The sequence below is a fragment of the Microtus pennsylvanicus genome, chromosome 7 (genome assembly GCF_037038515.1).
Source record: "Microtus pennsylvanicus isolate mMicPen1 chromosome 7, mMicPen1.hap1, whole genome shotgun sequence".
NCBI classification, from domain to species: Eukaryota; Metazoa; Chordata; class Mammalia; order Rodentia; family Cricetidae; genus Microtus; species Microtus pennsylvanicus.
The window spans coordinates 22,536,863-22,561,602 of record NC_134585.1 but is presented as its reverse complement, the minus strand read 5'-3'; the positions used below and the strand labels follow the sequence as shown (position 1 = coordinate 22,561,602).

The window sequence follows — 24,740 nt, the reverse complement described above, 5'->3', positions numbered from 1 at the left end:
TAGACATCCTATTACACAGAGGATCTGGAGGTTGCTAAGGTCGGTGGTATTGATAACCAGACCACTGCTGACGACCACAGTCAGCATGGCAGCTCTGTGAGTGGGCTCCCGAGACTCGTCGTGGAGGTGGAGAATCAGAGCGTGGGTACGAAGCAAAGCTCTTGAGGCAGTCCACTAGAACAGGTAGGTAAACAACCTGCTGTATGTCAGGTTCACAAAATACCTGGGGTAATCAACTCACAAAACGGACAGGTTCACTCTGGTCTACAGATCCTGTGGTTTCAGTCAACGATGGGTTGGCACCATTGTTTCTTGGCCAGTGGAGCGGCAGAAGCACACGGTGGAGGGGTGCCAACAGGAACTGGTCATGTTTTACCTGTTTAATCTTGATCTACCAAAGAGATGCTAAACCCCACGGCTCAGTATGAAGTTTACACACACACAAGAACTGCTTAAAGACGGGCAAGAGACATGAGGACGTGAATGCATCCAAGTAAGCACACAAGATGACACCGCTCACTCATCTTCGGTGGCAAATTTTCAAAGCCTAAATAACCAAGGCCTTGCAATTCCCAGGCTCTCACACAGCAGGCCAAGTGAAGTCCTGTGGCTACTTCAAAAAACAGTTCTGTCATTTTGTTTGTTTGATTGATATTTATTTATTTATTGGACAAGGTCTTGTTATGTAGCGCTGGCTGGCCAGGAACTCAGTATGTAGTCCAAGAGAACTCATGGTCATCTCCTACCTCAGCCTTGCCCCGTCGAGCACTGGGATGAAAATCATGAGCCATCACAAGCCTTGGTTCTGAAGTTTCAGACCAAGGTAAGCACATGACCACCACGTGACTCAACATTCCTACTTAACAGGCTCTCCCAGAGAACAAGGCTGAGGGACGGCTCCTCACAGCCTCAGGACTCACACGGCCAGGGTCTGAGACCACTACTAACACCCATCAGCTGACCACCGTGGAACCAGATACTGTAGATCTGTGCCACGGGGACACATTCAGCAGCAGTGACAAAGCGCAAGGCAAGTCGCCACAACAGAGTCACAAATGTCATACAACGAAGAGAAACAAGCATGCCCCAAAGACCAAGTATGGTTACCTCATGGCAGTGCATGACAATCTAGAAAAGACAAGGGCAGAATCTTAACAAAGGCAGGGTGTAGGGGCTGGGAGCTGCACAGGGAGCTCAGTTGGCACCTTTGAGGACAGAGTGGTCCTGGTTTATCCAGAACAGCACCTGGGCTAGCAGACATCAGCAAAGCAAACTGAGCTGTCTTGATCAGTGAGCACTATGCACCAAGTCCCTGCAACCAGGGGCCAGGGTTGAAGGTGCCCCTCCCACAACACGCTCCCCAACGTGCTACCCACAGATGGCCAGCTCCTGCAGGAAGGCTCCCCAACTGCACTCACGTCTCTGTCTCTCAACTTTCACAGCCTCTGCAGAGCATCACAGAAGTTGCTTCTCACCATTTCCAACAGGAGCCAGCCCACATCTTCCCTGACTCAGGATCAGCTGCCTGCTTCAAAGAAGGAGAAGAAGACCAAACTGCTCCCAGAAGGAATCAGCTCAGAGCAGGCACCCATCACTGCCTACCCTGCCAGACTGGCCACTGACATGGATAGCCAAGGCTAGCATCTGGCGACAAGCAGACACAAAACACTGGAGCCTCACTTCAACATCAACAGTGCAAGTCAGGGCTCGGATTTTCCTTTTTACTTGTGTATTGCTGTTAAATTTCCCACACCTAACCTGGTTCCTTCAGGAAATTTTTTTAAGTGTAATCACGATAAGAGTGTCAAGTATAATTACTGTAAGTGTAATTGCAATAAGTGTTCCAAGGCTGGGTACAGGTCATGGCGCCTCCCTACTGCACCAGCTCTTCCAGCTCTGGGTCCAGCCAGGACTGTCACCCTGTGGAAGACCACTACTACAGCCCTGTGGACTTTCCACTGACCAACAAGGAGGCCTAGAAGGTCCCATACAGAGCAACAATGGATCAGGCAAAGAGGGGCTCCCCAGATGACTCAGTTTAGTAACGGGAGTATCCTGTCTGTCCTGCACCTGGAATCCCTCGCTCGTGTCCCGTAGATTTAAAACTAGGACGGTATCCACTGGAAACTAAATGAAACCTTCCGAGGGTTCCCCTTTACTACCTCCTAACTTGTCTCGTTTTGTTTTTTGTTGTTTTTTTTTTATAGTATTGTGGAGTTGAACCTAGAGCTTTGTGAAAACTCCGGGTTCCATCCCCAACCCTATATAAACCAGGTATGCATCAGGTAGTGGTGATGCACACCTTTAATCCCAGCACTCGGGAGGCAGAGGCAGGCGGATCTGACTCACAACTCTGTGAGTTCGAGACCAGCCTGGCCTACACAGCTAGTTCCAGGATAGCCAAGACTACACAGAGACACTCTGTCTTGAACCACCCCCTCCTCAAAGAAAAAAAAAAAAAAAACAGGCATGGTGAGACACACTTGTAACTCCAACATTTGGTCAATGGAGGCAGAAGGATCAAAATTTCACAGGCAGGGAGTAGAGAGAGAGCCCAGTGGTTAAGAGCACTTGCTGTTCTTGCAGAGGACCCAGGTTCAGGTCTCAGCACCCACAGGGTGACTCACAATCATCTGTAACTCTAGCTCCAAAGGATTCAACACCCCCTTATGACTTATGGGGTCCCCAGGCATACATGCAAGCAACACATACATAGAACAAAATAAATCTAAAAACAAATAAACAAGCAACCTAAGTTCATGTTCAGCTAGAGGTCTTTCTGGGCCCAAGCCATGGATCATGGCTCCCTAGTCCTCAAAAGCAAGACTGACCTGCCTGGGAGACCGTGGGAAACCCTGCACACCCTGAGCCTTCCACTCAGGTTCTCAGCCTAAACTCAGCCTTAAATCTGAACAAAACATCCAAAGTCAGGCCAATGAGACGATGCAATAGATAAAGGCACCTGCTGCCAAGTCTGAGGACCCAAGTTGGAGTCTGGGAGTCACACAGTAAAGCAGAAAAACTACTACTATTCGTCCTTTGACCTCCACGGGTATGCTGTCTGTGTCCTGCGGTTCATTCTCTCTCTCTCTAATACATAATATGTTTAAATTATTTTAAATCCCTAGAATGCCTTCCTCCCCCAGGGCAGGGATGACTACTTAACCACAATGCTACCCAGGACCAAGATCTTTAGATACCTGTGCCATGTGACTAAAGTCTAGCTAACAGGATGTAAGGGACAGCATCACAGGCCAAGTTCCAGAATCCTTCCCTATGAGAGCTTCTCCTCCTTTCTTCCATCTTGTGACCCCAGGACACAGATGACAGCAGACATTTCGCAGCCATGTTGAGCCTAGAGCTCGTGAAGCCGCAACCTAGGAACAAAGGCCAGCCAAGGTTCTGAAGAAACCATGGAGTAGAGCCACCACAGCAGGCGTGATCTACAAAGCCCTGGGCTTGGACAGGGACAGGGAAATAAACTTCCATCTTGTATAAACTCCTGTTATTTGGCTTTTCCTATGACTTACAGACAAGTCTAATCCTGACTAATGTGTCCCGTTATTTTTAGGCTTGGACCCTCAGTGACCACAGACCAGATGGTCACAGGAATGTCAACCTTCCCTGCTGGTGAACAGGCTGCGCTGTAGACTGTGAGTCTGTTCTCAGGGTTTGAGGTGGAAGGAGTCACAGCAGAGGGCAATCACAGAACACGTGACCTGCCCCCCAACACATACACACCCCAGGATTTGGGGGGAAACTGGAGAGACATAGACATGAACCTACCATCAGTTAATCTCCACCACCAGCTGCAGGGTCTAGAAAGTTCTGAGTAGGTATCATGTCCCCTGCTGCACAGTGCCTCTTTGTCCCTCCAGGAACCCTTGTAAGTCATGAGAGTCCCCACAAGGAAAAAAACGGTCACTAGGGAGAGAGAGGCCCCCAGCCAAGCCGGTCCACTCCAGACAGAACTAGTAGTAGGCAGTGCAGTTTCCCAGTGGAGCAGGGGACTCCAGCAAACCATCTGCTCCCTTGGCTTCTGTCCTCTGCAGCACCCCTGAGCACTGGAAGGAACCAACTACCTGGAGACCTCAGACAGCAGGGCGGAGACAGTCTAGATTCTTTAGGGTCAGCAGAAATCTAGACTCTCTTGGGGACCCATGAGGTCAGCACCTGCCCACTTTCCTGAAGGCCACCTGGGGGCCACCTCAGAGGGCCAGCAGCAACTTACTCTCAAGCTCCACTTGTGACTCCAGCAACTGGGCCCCCAGCATCTGTTCCCACTCCTCCCAACCCTGTGGCCTCCCTTGTCTAGCATTGAAAACACCCCTTCCAGGGCTTGGGCAGTGGCTCAGTGAGCAGAGAGCTTGCCTCTCAGAACACACACTCTTCCTTGCTTCTGTGCCGTCGTACTCTTGGGCTCCACACAAGGAATGCCACCCTGTGCTCGCTCCCTCCACCCCATCCGCCCAGAGCCACTAGAAAATGCCCCGAGCCTTGCCATGCTCAGCCCATGTTCCAGCACCTTTAAGAAGCCCTGCAGTCCACACCTCCCACCCACCCACAGCCAATTTGGTGTTTCTAAGTACAGCAGCCCACCGGCTTGAACCCCTGATAAGACGAGTTTCAAAGCATTTCTTATGGCTCCAGAGCGATGAGGAACAGAGGACTGTGGTCCCATCCAGCAGGTGGAACAAACCAACGGGCAGAGCTCAGTATCTGAGAAGCCTCTTCACTTCTCAAGGGAAGTCCAGGAGGCAGAGCATGATAGGCGGGGGTAGGGGTGGGGTGGGGTGGGGTGGGGGGGAGTGTCCTTTCCAGGGCCACAGCCTCCCACATGCTCCTGGAAGCAGATGCCCAGGCCTTAACAATAGAGCTAAAAATAGGCTGATCCATCTTGAGGACAGTGGCTGAGTGAGTGGCCAGCTGCAGGAAACATCTGTCCCAGCTTTAGAACAAATACAGGGAAGTCACCAAGCTACAGGGTTCCCCTGCTGGGGGACCAAAGGGCTGGAGTGGAATCATAAAGCTTTCAGGGCGGGAGGGACCACTGGGAAGATGTTTCAGTCACACACACTCACACACACACACACACACACACACGTCAATTTGTTGTTGTTTTGTTTTGTCTGTTTTTTGAGACAGGGTCCCCTCTGTGTAGTCCTGGCTGTCCTGGAACTTGTTCTGTAGACCAGGGTGGCCTCGAACTCACAGAATTCTGCCTGCCTCTGCCTCCCAAGCACTGAGATCAAAAGGTGTGCACAACCACCTCCCGGTGTAAGTCAATATTTTTAACTATTACAAGAAGTAGGCATGGATGAAGAGCAATACCCAAGATTGGCTCTAGTTCCCGCACACAACATACATGTACACACACACACACACACATTCAGGCCTGTCCCTAGAGCAGGGGTGCAGATTGTCCCCTTCCTTCCCAGGCCTTACCCCTCAACTCCTAACACAGGCACAAACATGAACGCGTGTAAACACGCACAGTAGAGTCAGGCTCTCCCTTAGGCACCAGTGTGTACCTTAGAACTGGAGCCAAAGGTGCTTTTCAGACTCCATTCTGTTTTCTGTTTACAGAGGAGGAAATTGAGACCCAGTGGTGGCCAGAGACCCACCCGCACTCTAACAGTGGGCAGCAGAATGGGGCCACTCCTACCCACCTGTCCCCTGCACCTCTCTCATTATTTGCTTGCCTGCCCAGAACTAGGGAAGACCCGTTTATGGGATACACACCTGTTTCCAGCAAGCAGCGAGAACAGACTCCCATCTAAAGACTTCGGGGAGACTCAAGGAAGAACTTCCCTGAGCCGGCCTAGCTGCCTCCACCTACCTATGGATCCCAGCACCCACGTTGCATCAAGACACCAACACAGGCACTATTCACTGTCCCAGGAACAGCCACATCAACAGGCCTTCGCAGAGCATCAATAACAGAAATACGGCGCAGAGGAACGTCCTACTGCAAGGCAGGAACAGAGTCTTGGAAATCCCGGTCACTGGTGGGTGGCCTCTCTGCTGACAGGCCCAGCCAGTCTGGAAGACACAGGACCTCCTCCAGCCTGCTTGCTCTCACTCATTCCACATCTTCCTGCCCAGCACCCCCACTCCATTCCAGACTGAGGGAAGCTTTCTGTCCTCTCCCAAGGGGTCCCCCAAGTCTCTGTAGACAGGGGCTAGGGTTAGCCTTCAGATACATCCCAGGGTCTGGCCAGGGCTTTGCACAGAAAAGGAACACAGAACAGAAGTTTGGACTCATAGGAGCCTCCCGTGAGAATTAACGAATTAACAGGATAAGAAAGATGCAGTTTTAGCCCAGGGTGGGGAACACAGTGCCTGTACCACAGAGGGTCACCACATGTAACTACCCATTAAAAACGACAGGCAGAGAGGTATGCTCAGCCCTGAATCACACACAGTTGAGAAGGACAACGAGGAAGGAACACAGAGTCCAGAGGCTTTGACACCAGAGGGGCAGATATCCCATCTGAGAGCACACCCCACCCATGCAGGTCAGCAGCTGCCTGAGACCCTTGGGCCTCTTCTCCTGAGTCATGCCCTCCTACCTCTCAGCAGAGCAAGAAAAATGGCCAAGCTGCACCCTCCACATGCACACCAGAAATGTAGTCAGGCTCCTGGCAGTTATTTGAAAATTCAAGCTAATGTTTTGTTGCCATCTTTTGTGTGTTTGTATCTAGGGAGGGGATATTTTGTTTCACTTTGGTTGTTATTGTTTTCAAGAGTCTGTGTGTGTGGTTAAGTGTGACTGTCTATGTGCACATGTGTGCATATAGTGACATCAGGGATTTTCCTCACTCACCCTCTTCTGTATTCACTGATTCAGGGTGTGTCAGCAGAACCCAGAGCTCCTGATCTCCACTGTATTCACTGACTCAGGGTCTGCTAGTTGAACTCAGAGCTCCTGATCTCCACTGTATTCACTGGCTCAGGGTCTATCAGTTGAACTCAGAGCGCCCAATCTCCACTGTAGTCACTGACTCAGGGTCTGTCGGTTGAACCCAGAGCTCCTGGTTTAACCAGTCTAGTTAGCCAGCCTTTTTCCAGAGAGTCTCCCTGACTCTGTCTTCCAAGCAGGCAGCCCAGCCACCCAGCATTGGGTACTGGGGACTCAAATTACAGTCCTCATATCAGCAATAGCAAGCATCTTACCCAACGAATCATCTCCTCAGTCCTGATTTGAAAAAAAAAAGGGGGGTCTTTGGCTGTCCTTGAACTCACTATGTACCCAAAGATGACCTTAAATGCCTAATCCTCCTGCCTCTACTACTAAATGCTGGGATTACATGTTTGCATCACCTCTGTCTTAGGGTCTCTACTGCTGTGAAGAGACATCACGACCATGGTATTTCTTATAGAGAAAAGCATTTAATTGGGTGGCTTACAGTTTCAGAGGCTTAGTCCATTATCATCATGGTGGGACATGGCAGTATGCAGACAGGCAAGGCACTGCTGAAGAAGCTGAGACTCCCAGGCAACAGGAAGTGGTCTAAGCCATTGGGTGTGGCTTGAGCATAGAGAAGAAATCAAAGCCCACCTCCACAATGACACACTTCCTCCAACAAAGCCACACCTCCTAACAGTGCCACTCCCTATGAGTTTATGGGGGCCAATTACATTGAAACTACCACAACCCCAAGTAACCAAAACATGGATTTTTAACACCAGACAGTATAATGTGCTCTATCTGGGTTGTTAGGGGACAATATAAAAATTATGACCCACTGGGGTCACAGTAAGTGGGTAGAGTGCTGGCTGCCCAGCAAGGGGACCCGAGTTCATGGCCTAGCATCCACATCAAAAAGCCTGGTTTTTAGGATTTTTTAACACCAGCGCCAGGGATATTGAGACACAGATCCCTGGAGGTTGCTAGCCCGACAGACTAACTCAATCAGTGAGAGCAATCGAAAAAGACACCCACCCTATGCCGACCTCTGACTGGCATACGTGTATACCCCATCCATATACAAACACACACGATCACACACGAAGATGATGGGCCAGAAAAATGTCTGAATTGCTACCGAAATTAGACCAGTAAATCTGAAGGGGGAAAAAAATAGGAACGGGTGATGTGCAGTGGCCACCAAGACGGCACAGACACAGGCACCTGTCACAGGACTGCAATTCTGTAAGCATGCTTCTCAGGGTCCAGGGGCCCCAATATCTTCATTCCACATCGCCCAGATGGGAACACACGTGACAGCATGTTGCTTGATGGAATGGTATTTTGTGGAGCAAAAGCCACGGTGGGTAAAGATGCCACAGCCATGGCGTGGAGCAAGCCAGTGCCCCACACGGACTGGCCTGTGTTCTCACTGTGACCACACACACCCGTATCTAAGAGTGTCCTCAATGACACACTGAAAGTCACCCAGAGGCACAGCTTTTCAGTAACTGTGTGCTGACCCAGTTCAGCTGCCCACCCCGGTGTGAGAGCAGTCTGGAAGAATAGCGTACCAGAGCCGATTAGGAGCCAGAGTTAAACTGATCTGTTTGGTCCAAAGAGCGCATTTTCACTTGAGAAAAAAAAACAGTGTAGTTCTCAAAAGGGAGGGGAGCGAGTGGGTTTATGGCCACTTATAAGTCAGAGCTCAATAGGAAACACCAGACTGGCACAGGTTCTCAAAGCATAACAATTACTCAGGTGATAAATGCAATATTTACAGCAATTGATAGGCTGAGGATGTGACTCAACAGGCAGAATGCTTACCTAGCATACCTAAGGGTCCCAAGTTCAATACCCAAGATAGCTTAAACTGTGTGTGGTGGTCCAGGTCTGGAACTTGCAGGGTGGAGCCAGGAGGACCCAAAGTCCAAGGCCATCCTTGGCTACCCAGGGAATTCCAAGGTCAGCCTGGGCTACTTGAGAACCTTCCTCAAAAGATCGGCCAGGTGCGATGGTGCACACCTTCAATCCCAGCACTCAGGAAAGAGACGACGGTCGATGGCTCTTGAGCTCAAAGCCATAGGGAGACCCTATCTCCAGGGTGGAGGGTGGGGTCAGTGTCTTCCTGCCTAGGAGCCAGTGTTCCCCTCCCCCAAGGCCTGCACCTGATGTTACAAAGTCACAAAAAAAGCCATTCAAAATGTAGCAGGCGTGGGATTAGGGTTTAACAGAGAAAGATCACCAATGTTTCCAGACCCTCTGCTCACGGCTAAGAATCTACTCCTGGGCCAACGACTGGGCTCAGTGGATAAAGGCACTTGACATCAAGCCTGATGACCTAAGTTTGGTTCCCAGGACCCAGAAGGTAGAAAGAAAAAAAACCAAGTCCAAAAAGTTACCCTCTAACCTTCAGCCCATACCATGGCTGCCTGGGACTCACAGCACTCAGGAAGCAAAAGCAGGTGGATCTCTGATTCAAAGTGTCTACCTTTTGAGTTCCAAGAAACCAGCACTACACAGTGAGACCCTATCTACAATAAATACACAGAATCTACTGCTGGTAATATTTTTACCTAGTATCAAAGAAAACTGTCCCCAGGTGACTAAAACAGCCCTTTCCACCCACAAATCAATGGAGTGATGAGCCTTCTCCACACCCTTGAACAAAGCTACAGCTCACAGCCCACTGAACGCAAAGGCAGAAACGGGCAGACGAAAAAGGGCCTTGGAAAACTGAAACAAGGACCATGAGTTGCAGGCATAACACACGCCTGCGAGGATACAGTTCAAAATGCTCTTAGTGACTTGGTATCTGGAGGCAGAAATATCCCAGGTGATTTTTCTCATCTTTCCAAACACTTTTATCTTCTCTGATTTACTTGAGGGTTTTTTCTTTGGTTGGTTGGTTTGGGTTGGGTTTTGTGGTGCTTGGGAATGAGCCCTTCGCATCATGCATCAAAGGTAAGGAATTTACCTTCTCCATAGAGCAAAGCTTCCGGTCTTATTTTCTCCTTTTCTCCTACCGCAGACATACCCCATACACTGTAAGGCCACTGGGACGAGCAGCCATGGTTCAGTATCGACTTTATAGCCAAAGATATTCTGGTGCCTTCCCCAGAAGTGGGCCCGCCCTTGAATACCGTGGACAGACTCATAAACAGCTTCCTGTAGGAAAAACCGGGACCCTGAAGCCAGCAAGACTTGGCTTCTCTGCCAGGGATGTCCTGCTCCAGAGGCCTGGTTACAGCCTTGCTTCTCTGCGCCCCATTTCCTGCAAGGTACTGAGAGTTAAATGAGGTCATTCAGGGCTGTCCTGACCAGGTCAGCGTTCTTGTTGACACAGGCAGTCCAGGCTCCCCAGAAGAAATTTTGGGGCCCAAGGGTAGCCATGCAGCTTCCTCTACTCACACTAAAGGCCTATATACATATAGCCCCAGACCAGGCACACAGCTTCCTTGGACCCCACTGATGGAATTCCAGGCAGGAAAGGTGGATGGCTTATTCAGACAGGAAGTGAACTCGCCGGATGAAAGACCGGCCAGCATTCCATCAGAAGCCCCCACCTGCTAGTGACCCACAGGGTCATGGGAGCTGGGAGTGTGTGGGCACATGGAGGCCGAGGAGGAAATAGGATTTACTGCAAAAGCCAAGCACAGGGCAGCCCCCTGGGCAGGGAAGTGACTTCATTTCACACTCTGTCCTCTCTGCTTCCGTCTCTGGCACGGAAGGGACTTAACCCTGAGAAGGCCATGTATCTCCAAGTCCTGGTCAGCTTCACACCAAGACAGGGGAAGAAGTCAGGCTTTCTTCTTTCCTCGACACCTAGCCATCCCAGTTTACAGATGAGGAAACTGAGGAGCAAAGAGGCTGACAGGAGGCCAGAGTCTCTGTCTCCAAACACCTTTACCACTACCCCGAGCTGCAGTAGGGGAGATGCTAACTATCTATCAAGGACAGCTTCTGAAGGAGGCAAGGCAACTGAGCCTGGAAAGGAAAACAAAGGTGTTGTTTCCAGAAGGAACAACACAGACGGGCATTCCGCACTGTGCAGAGACTCTCAGAAAAATCCCACGGTCCCTGGGACTAGAGTAGAGGGTGGGAGGTGGACCCCAATTGCCTGGGCACTGAACCATGGACTTTCTGTTGGGAGACTTGCCGGACCACAGCTTGTAAGTAGTTCTAATAAGTCTCCTTTTTTTTTTTTTTTTTTTTGGTTTTTCGAGACAGGGTTTCTCTGTGGCTTTGGAGCCTATCCTGGAACTAGCTCTGTAGACCAGGCTGGTCTCGAACTCACAGAGATACGCCTGCCTCTGCCTCCCCAAGTGCTGGGATTAAAGGCGTGCGCCACCATCACCTGGCTATAGAGAGATATAAACACAGATTCATTCTATCAGTTCTCTTCCCCCAGAGAACCCTAATACATACACAGAAAAATAAATAATAAAAAATTTAATTAATGATGATGCCTAGCCCGACTGAGATGACCCCCACCAGACCCACCTGTGTGCCCACAGCCAGCACACCATACACACCTGCCACTGTGCTGTTGTCCCCTATGCCCCGCAGGCCAGCAAACACAGCTGAGTGACAATGAACACTGGCACCAAATTCAGACCCGAGTGGCACCTAATATAGGTTCACCCCACTCATGGAGACAAATCATGACCTTAGGGACCTGACAGGTTAAGCCCAGTCCCCAGACCCCCGTCTGCCCTTCCTAACTCTAGGCCAAGAGAGCAGCAGGGAGGGGCGCCAGGCTGCACGGGAAGATGGGGTTTGGTTTCTCCTCTTCCTGTTTATCTGTCCCCACCATCCTGAAGCTCCTGGCACTGTTTGTTCAGGGAAAGTCCTGCCAAGAGGGAACATCCTGCATTATAGCCACCTGGGGCTGGGCTTCCCTGCTACTTTTGTGCTGGGGGCTCTGAGGGCCACCTGCTGCAGGGCTCTGCCTGGCTCTGGGGCTGCTGCAAAAAAAGGGGTTTCCATAGCAGCTGTACCAGCTAGGGGCACCTGAGCCTGAAAAGACACTGTCTCCCCATGGGCATCGGTTGACTCCATGTCCGGATGGGAGAAGGGACAAGAAGGGTTCCAGGCAGGGACCTAGCAGCCTGCTTTGGGGTCAGGGATGCAGAGTTCAGGCCGTGCAGTCAGGTAGACCTGGCATCAGAATCTGACTCAGCAATGTGACATTGGCCACGTTATGAATGCCTCTGAGCCAGTCTCTCTCCTGTCAGGTGACAATAGCAGAGAGCTCACAGGGAAGGGGTGGCACCCCATAAATCACAGCAGCTGTCATCCTCTTCTCCACTGCTGGCTCCTCACTCAATCCTCAAATGTGACATGCCCCCCCAAAACTTGTTAAATTGGACTGTAGAGATGGCTTAGCAGTTAAGAGCCCTGGCTGCTCTTCCGAAGAACCCAGATAAGATTCCCAGCACCCACATGGTGGCTCACAACCATCTGTAACCAGTTCCAGGGAATCTGATACCCTTTTCTTCTTCTTCTTTTTTTTTTTCTTTCCGAGACAGGGTTTCTCTGTAGCTTTGGAGCCTATCCTGGAACTAACTCTTGTAGACCAGGCTGGTCTCGAACTCACAGAGATCCACCTGTCTCTGCCTCCCGAGTGCTGGGATTAAAGGCGTGCGCCACCACCGCCCGGCCTGATGCCCTTTTCTGAACTTCATGAGTACCAGGCATATACATAGTGCACATACATACACATAAAATAAAAATAAATCTTTAAAAAACTGAATAGTCGGGGCTGGAGAGATGGCTCAGTGGTTAAGAGTACTGACTGCTCTTCCAGAGGACCCGGGTTCAATTCCCAGCACCCACATGGCAGCTCACAACTGTCTGAAGATCCAGTTGCAGGGGATCTGACACCTTCACACCAATAAACCATAAAAAAAATTAATAAAAAAGACTTTAAAAAAAAAACTGAATAGTCACACAGAGGCAGGAGCAGGAGAATCCCGAGTTCAAGGCCAGCCTGGGCTAAGTAACAATACTCTCACAAACAAAACAAGAACAATTAGGGCCCAAAAAAGGAAGGAAATTCTGACTGGTTCTGCCACACGGAGGAACCCTAAGTATTCTGCGCTGTTTGAATAAGCCAGAAACACATGTGACTCTACTTTGTGCCCTGCCCTCCCACCCCCTGATCCCATAGCAGTTAGTCCATCACAGAGCCAGGAAGCAAGACAGTGGCTTCCAGAGACTGAAGAGTTGGTGTCTAATGGGCACAGAGTTTCTGGTTGAGAAGACAAGACTGTTCTAGAAAGGCTGTGGATGCTGGCAGAGTGTTTGCATGGCACGCTCAAAACCCTGGTTCATTGCTTAACACCATATACACCAGGCCTGCTGGTGCATGGGATACAGAACTCGAGAGCTAGAGACAGGAGGAGGACTGGGAATTCAAGGCCAGCCTCTGTGAGTCTGATGCCAGCCTGAGCTACATGAGAACTTGTCGAGAGACAGACAGACAGACGGACAAACACGCAAAGACAAGGGCAAACCCAAGCCTGACCATCCGCCCTGCTGGGACCAGAGAAAGGGGACAGAGGAGGAGGGAGGAGATTACTTCTGAGTGGGCGTGTCTAACACCATAAGACCCAGAAGCAGTCTCCTCCCTCCCCCCAATTCCTGCTTGACCTGGAAGTTGCAGCCAGGGTGGGGGTGGCGAAGACTAGGGAGTCTGATAGACTGACACTTCGCTTCCTGTTGCAGGCCTTCTGGAAGCTCCTCAACTTCCTTCTTGGTGAAAGAAGGATTCCAGCCAGCAATTCACTCCTGGACATCTCATGGTCCTCAGAAGACAGAAGAGAGCTTTAGTCCAACGCCCATTGGTTAGAAAAAAAACTGCTCCGGTGGAGGACCCAGAGAGCCCACACGGCAGCTCACAACCTTCTGTGACCCCAATTCCAGGGATCCAGGATGAGCACCACAAACACACATGGTACATAGACATACACACAGGTAAACCCTCATACACACTAAAAAAGAAGAAAGAAAGAAACCATCCTAATCAGAGGGACTATCTTGAACTGCTGTGCAATCTGGTTTGTTTCCACGTGCAGAGCCCAGTTCCTCCTCCATGAAGGCCACATGACAGCATCACACACAGCACAAAGAAAGATCGGCTCAAGTCAGAACATGCAGCGGGGAGGGAGAACCAGGCCACCTCACCCCCACGGGAGCATGACCGTGCCTGACTGAGAGGGCCAAGTTTCCAAGCAGGCTGGACGCTGGCGGAGTGGAGAGCATCTGTGCGTCCTGGGCAAAGCCCGTGGCTGCTGTGCCAAGTCCTGACTCCCACAAGAAGCAGGCTGAAGAACCGCTACACATGACTTCAATAGTGGCCATTATTCTGCCCTTATCAGCAAGCCAACAAACCGGCCCGCCAGGAGCTCAGGGTGACCTATTGAGACAGACACACAGAGTCACTCATGGGCAATGTGGGCTGAGCTGGGAGGTCTGGTTACCCCAGTCCATACACCCAGCCCCCAAGTCGTTGATATGTGTAGTCTGAACACAGTCCAGGTAGCAGGGACAATGGCAGGAGAGGCCAAGGCCCCAGTGTTCTGCCAGCTGGCCAGCACAGGCAACCTCTGAGACTGAGAATGGCCCACTTCCCCACACCAGCATGGCTCACTGCAGGTGGCTGGCTTTCTAACATCCTTGGTTGTCCTGTTTTTATAGGTGTTTACTTTTTGATGATGCTGGGGTGGAACCCAAGGCTTTGGGCAATGATGGGCAAGTGCTCCACCACTGAGCCCTACTCAAAGCAAAGTTAAATAAAACCTGAGTTCTCAGGCCCTTGGGTCTATTATGTCTATGGAAGTTACACCCTAATGTGGGTAATGGACACCAACAAGCACTTCTCTGTCTCTCTGAAGGAGGAATCTGGGGCTGGGATGCAACTTGCTCAGTAGAATGTCAACTTAACAGACATAAAGCCCTGGGTTCGATCTCCAGTGCGGCAAAAACTGGACAAGATGGTACTTGCCCATAATCCCAGCCCTTGAAAGATGGAAGCAGGAGAATACAGAGTTCAAGGTCACCCTCTGTCAAGGTCAGTCTGATTTATATCAGACTCTGTCTCAAGGGGTGGGGGAAATCAATCTACAAAAAAACCACAGCCGGGTCATGGTGGCGCGTGCCTTTAATCCCAGTAATCCCAGCACTTGAGGCAGAAGCAGGAGGATCTCAGTGAGTTCGAGGTCAGTTTGATCTATATAAAGCAAGTTCCAGAACAGCCAGGACTGTTACACAGAGAAATCCTGTCTCAAAAACCAAAAAGAAAAAAAAAAATACATGGAGAGGCTGGAGAGATGGCTCAGTGGTTAAGAGCCCTGGCTGCTCTTCCAGAGGTCTTGAGTTCAATTCTCAGCAACCACATGGTGGCTCACAACCACGTATAGTGGGATCTGATGCCCTCTTCTGGCATAAAGGTGCACATGCAGATAGAGCACTCATATACATAAATCAATCAATCTTAAAGGAAAAAAAAACACATGGTATGATTACAGTTATATGAAGTGTCCAGGATCAGAAAATCTATAGAGACAGTGGACTCATGGGTTGGGATGAGCAGATACTACTAATAGTACAGGACATCTGTGGTAGTTTGATTGGCTCATAGGGAGTGGCACCATTAGGAGGTGTGGCTTTGTTGGAGTGGGTGTGGCCTTGTTGGAGGAAGTATGTCACCCTGGGGGCGGGCTTTAAGGTTTCTTTATGCTCAAGATACCTCCCAGTGTCACTGTCCACTTCCTCCTGCCACCTGATCAAGACGTAGCCAGCACCATGTCTGCCTGCACACCACCATGCTCCCCACCATGGTGATAATGGACTGAACCTCTGAAACTGTAAGAAAGCCTCCCTGATTAAACGTTTTCCTTGAGTTGCCATGGTCATGGTGTCTCTTCACAGCAATGGAAACCCTAAGTAAGACAGTGTCTTCCAGGGTTCATGAAAACGCTGTATGATTGGCAGGTGCACCATCTGTGAATATACTGACTAGAAGCCACTGAGCTGAACACCTCAGACAGGTGAACTGAATGACATGTGAATTACTCTCAAGCCAGGTGTAGGACACATACCTAAAATCTCAGCACTCAGGAGGTTGAGACAGGAGGATCACAGTAACATTTGGGCCAGCCTGAGCTGTACAGCAAGATCTTGTCTGAAAAAAAAAAGAAAGAAAGAAAGGCCGGGCAGTGGTGGTGCACCCTCTAATCCCATCACTCAGGAGGCAGAGGCAGGCAGATTTCTGTGAGTTCGAGGCCAGCCTGGTCTACAAGAGCTAGTTCCAGGACAGCGTCCAAAGCTACAGAGAAACCCTGTCTCGAAAAACGAAGAAGAAGAGGAAGAGGAAGAGGAAGAGGAAGAGGAAGAGGAAGAAGAAGAAGAAGAAGAAGAAGAAGAAGAAGAAGAAGAAGAAGAAGAAGAAGAAATCAGTATTAGTATATGTCAGCAACACAGGTGAAGCAGAGCTAAGTTGTGGGACTCCTCAGTGGCAGTTTCCCTCCCAGGCCCACTCTCTTTCCCATCCCCCTTTGGTGTCCTGAGTTCCAAGTCAACCCCATCTGAGTAAGTAGGCAGCTACATCCCAACACAGGACACCTACCTGGGAAATATTTTACACAATAGTGTTAAGACACAACACTGAATTATAAAATTAGGGGAACATTAAAACTTTACAGGCAGAAGGGTGAGAGTTGTGTTTACCCATCTCGGACAGTCTCAAGGAGGAAGTGAGCACAAAGATTCAGAGTTCCCAGAACGGCCTGTCAGGGATTTGTAGTGATATCCTTGCAGGCTGGGCTGCTTCCTACAGAGGTGCACACGGGCCCAGCCCTCCACCCACACACATGCCAGAAAGCATTCCTGGGCTGAGGCCCCGACCAAGCACTCCTAAGAAAGAGCTGACTAAGTAGGCAGTCTCTGGTGCTTGCAGAAAATCTTGCACCTGCTCCTCCTTGCAGACCCCAAGGCTCTCCTGTGCACCCCACCAACTGCCCTCTGTGGGCCATATTCCTTTTCACAATTTGCAGATACAAGAAGTGGGATGGGAACCCAGCTTAAAGAGGGCACATCCACAGACCCTCAGCTTCAGCTGAGCCCCTCCAGGGCGATCATATCCAAGCAGTGTGTGCAGGCCAAAAGTGTCTATCTTCATACCTGGTCAGGCCTGGAGCAAGCACGTTTACCCACTGAGCCATCTCTAGCATCCTAAAACAGCTCATTTTATGTCCAAGGAAAAGTCATTAGAAAGCCGGGCGGTGGTGGCGCAAGCCTTTAATCCCAGCACTCAGGAGGCAGAGGCAGATGGATCTCTGTGAGTTCGAGACCAGCCTGGTCTACAAGAGCTAGTTCCAGGACAGGCTCCAAAACCACAGAGAAATCCTGTCTTGAAAAACAAACAAAAAAAGTCATTAGAAAAAAATTGATTAACCAATTTTTTTTTCTAAACGTGGTAGCTCATGCCTGTAATCCCAGGACTTGGAAGATTGAGGCAGGAGGATTGCCAAACGTTCAAGGTCAACCTGGGCAATTAATGAGTTCCAAGCTAGCCTGAGCTATAGAAATGAGATTCTGCCTCAAAAGCACAAACCACCCCTCACATTTACTACTATAAAAACCCAACTCTAACTGAGCTAACTCTAACTGAGCTCGGGACTCTCCGATAACTCTAATACATTGGATACACAAAGAGACCGAGTTTGCAAACTTGTATAAAATAAAGGTTCTTTGCTTTTACATACGGGAAAACGCACGCATTCGTGCACACACACAACCAAGAGAAAGAAGCTAGAGAGATGGCTCAGTTGGTAAAGTGGTTGTTCTACAAGATGAGGACCTGAGTTCGAATCCCCAGAACCCATGTAAAAAGCCAGACACTGCAAGGCACATCTGTAATCCCAGTGCTCCTCCTGTGAGAAGGGTTGTTACTAGTCAACAAAGAGCCCCCGCCTCAAACAAGGCACAATCCAAAGACCAACATCCACAGCTGTCCTGTGATACACACACACACTCACACAAATGCCCACACTCATGAGTGTGGGGTATAAATACAAACACAAAGGCAAGACTAGAGAAATAACTCAATCAGTAAAGTGCTTCTCTTTCTTTCTCTCTTTCTTTCTTTCTTTCTTTCTTTCTTTCTTTCTTTCTTTCTTTCTTTTTTTTTGGCACAGGATTTTGCTGTATTGCCCTGGCTGTCCTGGAACTCACTCGGTAGACCAGGCTAGCTTCGAACTCACAGAGATATGCCTGCCTCTGCCCTCCAAGGGCTGGTGTTAAAGGTGTGCACCACCACTGCGGGCATGTGTGCAATCTCTAAAAGCAGGCAGAGAAGAAATTTCCCGCCCATTCTGCAGATGAGAACATGTGTTTGGAGCAGAAAACAGGACCATCACCCAAGAGGACTCCCCGCAGAACCCACGGAGGAGAAGCCTACCCCACACTTCTCTACAGCCCAAGAGCTGATGTCCTCAGGTGACCCTTCGTCATGGGTACCTGGAACCCTGAGCCTACTGACAGGTCTTGGGTGAGTCAGGCCAAGATACACTCATAGGAGGCTCCAAAGGACCACAAGTACCACCATCCCCAGTCCCCTGCAGGGACCATAGCCACGAGGACAGACAGAAAACCTGGAAGCCAGAGCAAAGCTAACCCACACCGAAGACCAATGGCTGGCTTGAAGCTCCCCTATGTCCCACCACTGGAGTGAGACGCTAGTGGAGGGTTACCCTGGGAAAGAAGCAGAAGGGTCCCAAGATGGAGCGCTCCATCACTACCAGTGCCAGTCCAAGGGCTCACATCCACTGGCCACTTAGAGACCAGCAAGAGAAGGGTTAACTCAGTGGTGGGGTTCTTGGTCCAGGAAAAAGGAAATTCCCCTCTGTACTTTCCAAAGACAATCTTCCAAAACACCCCAGTGTCCATGTCCTCTATTTGGGCAGGGAAAGCCCAGGAGCGGTACCGCCTGGAGGCAGGTGCCGGGGCTAAGTGGAACAAGAGTTCCGGGACATCTCAGGACATTGGCCACTCTCCCCCTGAAGGCCCACAGTCCTCCAGCTCCAAGTGCTTTCTCCTTAGGGAAGAGAGCTGCTGGGAGCCCACGGAGCTCCTACCAGCGACCTACCCAGGTCTCCAAGGCACACAGTGAGGCTCGACACCCATGTCTATTACAGAGAGTTGCCCCAGCTCCAGGCCAGACTGGATGCCTATGCCACAGAAAGTCGGAAAATATACAAACAGCTGGGGCCATTCCACCTCCACCCTACCAGACCTTCTGCTGGGGTAGTCATCTAATCTTTGCCAAGCCTGCCAACTGACTGCCCGGGCAAACTGTGCCCTCCGGCTCCAGCCACAGGCAGCAACAACATACACACGGTGGGCCCCAGTGGCGTGTGGTATAATTCATGTGTGTGCCTTGCTTGCCTGCTAGGTGACTAGAACCTAATCCACCTCTATATAGATACTTGTACTTCATCTGTGTGTATGCACACAGGTGTTCATACACATGCGTGACCGTGCACAAAGGCCAAAGGTTGACGCTGGATGTCTCCCTAAATCGCTACTTTACGTTTTTTTGAGTCAGTGTCTCACTGAACCTGGTTCTCAGCAGTTTGGCTAGTGAGCAAGTTAGCAAGCCCCGCTGATCCTCGTCTCCACTCCCCCAGCATTGCACATGACTGCAGCCATAATGCAGGGTTTTAGTGATGGAACTTAGTCCTTGTGTCCGTACAAGATCCAACTTCACCAGCAGAGCCGTATTCCCCACTGTCAGATTCTCTGTATCTCAGATGGCACCCACACGGAAGCCTCCAAATCAAAATGACGTCGGGCTCTTGCCCCCGCTGAGCATGGTGCAATCATTGGCTTCTCTGGTGTCACCAGCCACCCTCCTGGAAAACGTGATCACGATGGCTACAGCACCCACTGTCCCCCTAACAGGTCCTGTGAGCCAGACACTCTCCAGTCATCTCCGAACACAACTGATGCTCTTGTGAGTCTTACAGGAGAATCCCTTTCCTTACCCTATTACATAAGGAAAGTAAGGCACAGAGACATGAAGTGTGCTGCTGAGGGTCACAGAGCTTGGACAGGAACTCTGCTACAGGCCCCTACAGAGCTGTATTCTTTAAATCGAGGGAAGACAGTCAGGTGTGAGGCTATCAGGACACCCTACGGAGGAAGCCCTGCAAGCGACAAAGGCTGTCACTCGCTTTTTCTTTCCCAAGTCCCAGACAAAGGCCTGAGCAAAGTGGCAGAGCCAGCTGCAGGGAAGGGCCTGCAGCTCCCCACTCCCGGGCCCATCCCTATGCCATGCTGGCCACAGGAAACATGAAAAGCCTGTCTCCAAGCGCTTTGCTCTGAGCCAGGGAGAGGCAACGCTGCCCACCGGGAGGCCAGAACCATGATTTGGGGCTATTCTTAGCGAGTCACTGGCTCCCCTCCCAGAGGCCCAGCAGGCAGAAAGCCCAAGACTCCACACGCCCAGCCTGTCACTTCCTGACCCTTTTTCAGAGGACCCTAGGACGAGGAGGGGCTGTGGGCAGAGAGGGAGGATAGAGGGGGCTGCCACTTCCAACAGAGATGTGCCCAGTGCCTACATGCCCTACTTGCCCAGGCTCCTAGCCAAGCACCTGCTTTGCCAGAGTCTCTGGGCTGTCCTGGTTGCACCCCTGCTGTCTGACGGAAGGTCACTAACTTTCCATGAATTGTCCCCCATTTAACCCTCCAGGGAGCTGAGGTTAAGGATGAGGCAACTGAGATGTTAAGTAACCATGGAAGGTCACACAAGCATTCGGTGTCACGCTGTATCAGGGTCAGGGCTGGCTCCAAGGTGCCAGGCTGGGCAGAGGAGCCAAGAGAGCAATCAGAGCGTGGGAGACTCTGCTCTGTCCAAGTCAAGAGAAACAGCTTTCATCCCAGACCCTCCACATACTTCCCAGTGGTATACAGAGGCAACCGCCTGAAGGCGCAAGGATTTCAGTTAAGTTCAACAGAGAAGCCATGAGCCAGACTCTGGCGCAGGCAGCAGCTGAAGCAACGCACAGTGCAACTGGGAGGATCATGAAAGTCCCGGAGAGAAAAAAGAATGCCACCAAAGGCTGAAGAAGCTTCTGTGGGTGTCCCAGGCAGACACTCAGACCTGTAACTGAGGGGACAGGCCTTCAGAGTAAAACCACTGAATCCTTTGGGGTCCTCTAACCATCCCCAAAATGATCTAGAAATAAATCCACAGTGGGGCTGGGTCTCAGTTGGTAGTGTTTGTCTAGGATGCACGAGGCCCGAGATTCCATTCCCAGCACCCTATAAACTGGAGGTGGTTGTGCATGCCTGGAACCTTAGCATCCAGGAGGTAGAGGCAGGAGGATCAGGAGTCTAAGGCTATCCTTGGCTACACCTTGAGTTCATAGCTAGCCTGGGCTACACGAAGAAGGAAAGAAGCCATACCACCACCCAGCACCTGAGATTCTGTCCCTCCACACCAAACAAGATGATGCCTGGCTAGGCTGCCATACCCAAAGCAACATTCACCTGGGACCACACCTCAGTATCTGCAGCCATCAAGATGCTAGCCTTTATTAGCAGGTGCCTCTGGCCAGTATGTGTGTTTCCCTGAGGGCCACAGCTGGCTCCATGTCTACCTAGGTACTTGAGAACCTTGAGACCCAGGATCTTGTATCTACAAACGTCCGTTCCAATTCGTGTCTGTTCTTCAGTGATCCCACCTGTCTGCCCATTCACACACCTGCAATCCCAGGAGGACAAGCCTGTCTATAAGTGTGTCTGTGGCTAGTCCTCCTGGACATGCTCACACACACCTGTCCCCTCAAGTGCCCATGACTTTTTGTGCCTGTTCTCAGGTAAACATGTCCAGTTCTTCCCTGTGTCTGCCCAGATGTTATACACCTGACTATGAACACACGGTCCACATGTGCCCTCCCACCTGTGACTGAGAAGCTCCCACTAGAAGGACAGCACCAAGGCCTTGGACACTGGTACACTGCCACCTCCCCAAAGTGTTGTAGGAAAGCAGAGGTCTATAAGGGACAATAGGGACTGAGCAGAGTCCCAGACACTGCAGGGTCTCACAGGTAGGGTCAGAGTTGCCCCAGGCCTCACCCTGTCCACTCCAATACTGGAGAAAGGAGCAAAGTGGGCCACCTCAGGCCTGTCTGCCCTCACAGGAAACCGCGTCTGGCCAAGGCCTCCCACCCTCCCCTCCAGTCCCCACGATGGAGGCTCTTCAAAAAGGAAGTCAGGGTTTCCTCCGGTAAGGAGCAACCACAGACTTGTGCTCCATTTGAGTGGAGAAAACAAATGGGTCCTTAGACCCCCAAAGCAAACAAAATCTGGGGTGGGGGTGGACACACAGAAGCAGGAAGTCTTGCAGGCCCTCCTACACTTGCCGGCCCCTGAGGTGGAAAGAGGTCCTGATTCATTTGGTATTGCTAACAAGGAGGGCGGGACTGACTCCACCAGGACCCTGAAACACATCTGTGTGCAAAGTCTCAGGACAGCCCAGCCAGTACCCTTGCAGTACTGGTGTTTTGTAATTCCCATGAGTAGCCTCTTGGCATTTTCTTCTACTGCTACCAGCTCAGGGCCGCTATCAAACTCCCTATCGGAGAACTGGCCAGTGTGTTTCTGTCTCGTCTTCCCTTCCAGGGCAGAGCCACGCGAGGACAGAGTCCTTCCAAGTCCTCCCACCTCCCACACTGTCTGGGTATGGCTCAGAGCCCACAACTCACAGGTGCTCTGCCACTGGCTGAGAGCAGCCAAGGACTGGCGGGGGCTGTGGCTGCCAGAGCAGAGATGCCTCAAGCCTGCCCGGACCGGGAGGCTTTTGCAGCGTCTGTCTTCCAAAACAAGAGCACTCTGGCCACTACAAGAGCCTGGAACAGTCAGTCTCCCGTGCGCTGTACCTTTTCAGAAGAGTCTGTCCTTCCAGGGGGTCCTCTGAAACTTGATGAGAGGAGGACAGATGGACACACACCACACATGCACAGGCACATGAAAACACACACTCTGCGTGCACACGCGCGCATCCCGGCTCAGAAGAGACCAAATAGAGCAGAGAATCAAAGCCCGTGCCTGCCAGGCCCCTGAGTTTGCTCTCTTGTCCCTGGGCCTCAAGGGCCCAGAAAATAAGTCCGGGGACCCCATAACAGGATCGCGATCCGGTTATGTCTCCTAACTTCTTAGGAAGCCCAGCTGGCCGGGAGGACTTCCAGGCCCGGCAGTGGGAAGAGGGTATTGCCAGACCACGTTGTCTCCGCTCCAGGGGGAAGCCAGGGTACAGAGCTGAACCCGGGATTGACCTGCGCTCGACCCAGGAGCAGCACGGGCTTTGGGAGAGCACGGTGGCGCCGGCCTGGGGCAGGCCTGGGTATCCCGGACGCCTCCGCCCCAAGTTAAGGGACCCCGATCTGCCCTCGGCACAGCCCACGCTTGCTTACCTGGCAGCCGCAGCTCCGGGGGAGCGTCGCGCTCTGCGGCCGGGGACTGCCGGCGCCGAGGCGGGCTGCGGGCGCGCCCGCGCGGGCTCCAGCTAGCTCCGCCCACCCTCCCGGCCCATCCGGGGGCGGAGGCAGCTCCCGCAGAGTCCAGGCAGGGCAGACCCCATCAGCCTGCGGCCACCAAACCCCGGATCAACCCCGAAGCCCCGCCCCGAATCCGGATTCCCCACCCCACCCCAACGCCCGGGCGGGACCCGTCATTCTCTTCCCAGCCCTTCCAGCCGCAGCTTCGGCCTCCGCCCCACGGGGAGGGGGCGCGAACTTAAAGACACACTCACCCCACCGCGTCCCTATAGGCATCCCCCGGCCTCAGTGGCAACTCCCAGAAAACTCCGTTCCGGGCCAGCTTCTCCCGTCTGTCTTTTGCTCCTGGAGAAAAAGTCGGGGGCAGGAAACACTGCCCGCGAAGCCAGTTCCTCTTTCCTTGTCGGCTCCGCTCCTTCTGGAAGACACCCCAGGTTGGCTTCCAACCTCCTTGGCTGGTGAAAGCGGCACAGGCTGGTGGAGCCACACCCCCTCACCAACTCCAGGTCCCCAGATATCGGTAGTCCCTGGCTTCCACCTGCCCTCTCTGCTTCTCCAGACCGTGCAGAACACCTGGGCTCCAGAAAAGGCCTTTCTCCTGTGCAACTTGAGATAGGGGACTGACGTCTCTGGGTTTCAGTCCAAGGACGGGCCCCTTTAAAAGCAGATTGTTAGTTTGACGGTGCCTTAGGAAAACTACAGCCCCCAGTCTTTGAAAGAGGAGGGGCCCCACTGCCCCTACCTGATGCCTCCAAGTGGTGATGGCTCTGATGAGCTCTGGGTCCAGACCTGGGCAGGCTACCTGACCCGTGGCCTGGAGTCACATAAGTGCGCTTGCTCACCTCTGCTTCTGTCTCAGGAGGCCCTTTTGTGTGTGGAGTGAGTCTCTGTCTGTCTCTCTCTCTCTCTCCCTCTCTCTCTCTCCTCCTAAACTAAGAAATCTTTCCTCACATTAAGAAATCTTTCCTCACCTGCCTCTACCTCCCTTGGCCAGTCTAAGATTATAAGGGTCCTTGGCGCACTAGGCAGGAAGCTGTGACCAGGATGAAGACAAGGCAGGCCTGGCCTCTATCCACAGTCAAGCCAGAGGTCTTACAGCCCTAAAAGGATTCATTAAGGGTGATCTGGCCAGATACCCAGCACATCTGTGGTGGTGTCTCATCTGTCTAATCTTAGAAGGTACCTATCACTGTTCCTAACGGTTTTGACTCAGGGTCTCATGTATCCCAAACTGCCCTTGTTCAATATTTAGCTAAGAATAACCT

General features: G+C 51.5%; 1 protein-coding gene across 2 annotated transcripts in view; it reads right to left on the bottom strand.

The window, feature by feature from the left end:
• The window catches only part of Pald1 (phosphatase domain containing paladin 1), a 59,877-nt gene extending 36,007 nt beyond the window's left edge, over window positions 1-23,870 (bottom strand). The window contains exon 1 of one of the 2 annotated variants that reach the window (XM_075980171.1): window positions 23,730-23,870. The gene's annotated coding sequence lies outside the window, so the exon portion shown is untranslated. Of the gene's footprint in view, window positions 1-23,391; window positions 23,495-23,729 lie in introns of those variants that run through there. The other variant, XM_075980170.1, reaches the window with a different exon arrangement.
• Window positions 23,871-24,740: the final 870 nt, after the last annotated feature.